General features: G+C 29.5%; 1 protein-coding gene across 2 annotated transcripts in view; it reads left to right on the top strand.

Moving 5' to 3' along the window:
* The window catches only part of EDIL3 (EGF-like repeats and discoidin I-like domains 3), a 637,932-nt gene that overhangs the window by 441,545 nt on the left and 195,385 nt on the right, over positions 1 to 1,002 (top strand). The gene's annotated exons all lie outside the window — the stretch shown is intronic.

Here is a 1,002-nt window from a genome sequence, read left to right as displayed (position 1 = left end):
TACTTGGGACATATTATCAAAAGTGACCAGTCCTTGGAGATACTATGTTTGGTACAGTAGAGGGCTGGATAAAAAGAAAAAGATTTCCAATGAGGTGACAATAGCAATCTGCTCATTGTAGCACCGATTGTGAGTTTGGCGCAGGACTGGTCAGTGTTTTGCTCTAATGTGCATAGGATCTCTATGTGTAAGTACCAACTTGATGGCACCTAACAACAACAACATGCTTTCTCCCAAAGCAAATTCCCAGTAAAACTATGAAATAGAAAGTAATATATTCATAAATTGGTTGCAAATTTTAAGCAGTTTTAATACATTAAATGAGTCTGTAATCTAAAAAAAATTTCTTTCTTTAAATAAAATCATATATTTCAGATGTATGATCTAGGATAGTAAAAATACATATTAACAATAAAACAAGCATTATGCCATTTGCAATGGTTACTACTGAGATAGAATAATTATTAGAGTGTTTATATGTTCATTTTAATTATTACTGGATTTTAAACAGGTCGGGTAGATTCCCTTTTTATTGATGTTCAGGTTAAATAAACTAACTGGGAATAAGCATAAAATTAATAAATGACTGGAGAATTCTATCAGGAGAATTACTAAAGATAATCTTAGAATGTAAATAAGCATAATTGATTCATTTCAGTATTGGTGATACAACTAAAGAATAAGTACTCTATTTAATTTCATTCTATTAAAAACTTTTTTCGTAACAAATCACAAATTCTATTATACTGAATTCACTGTAATATTTCCATTGTTTAGTTTATGATATAGAAAATTGATAAATCACATTTTATATTTGAGTCAACTACAGTATTACACACTTTTCATAAGGGGTAATATAAATATTTACAGGAAGGTAAATGCCATAGTGTCACCTAGGAAATGGCTTTTTGATATATTTAATGAGACATGCTATTTTAACTTAGTCTATATAGTATTTCTTCATAGTAGACCAAAGGCCAGAAGAGTTGTGGGATAACAGCA

The sequence above is a fragment of the Chrysochloris asiatica genome, unplaced genomic scaffold, assembly GCF_000296735.1.
Source record: "Chrysochloris asiatica unplaced genomic scaffold, ChrAsi1.0 scaffold00145, whole genome shotgun sequence".
NCBI lineage: Eukaryota > Metazoa > Chordata > Mammalia > Afrosoricida > Chrysochloridae > Chrysochloris > Chrysochloris asiatica.
This window is presented reverse-complemented; position numbering and strand designations above follow the sequence as displayed.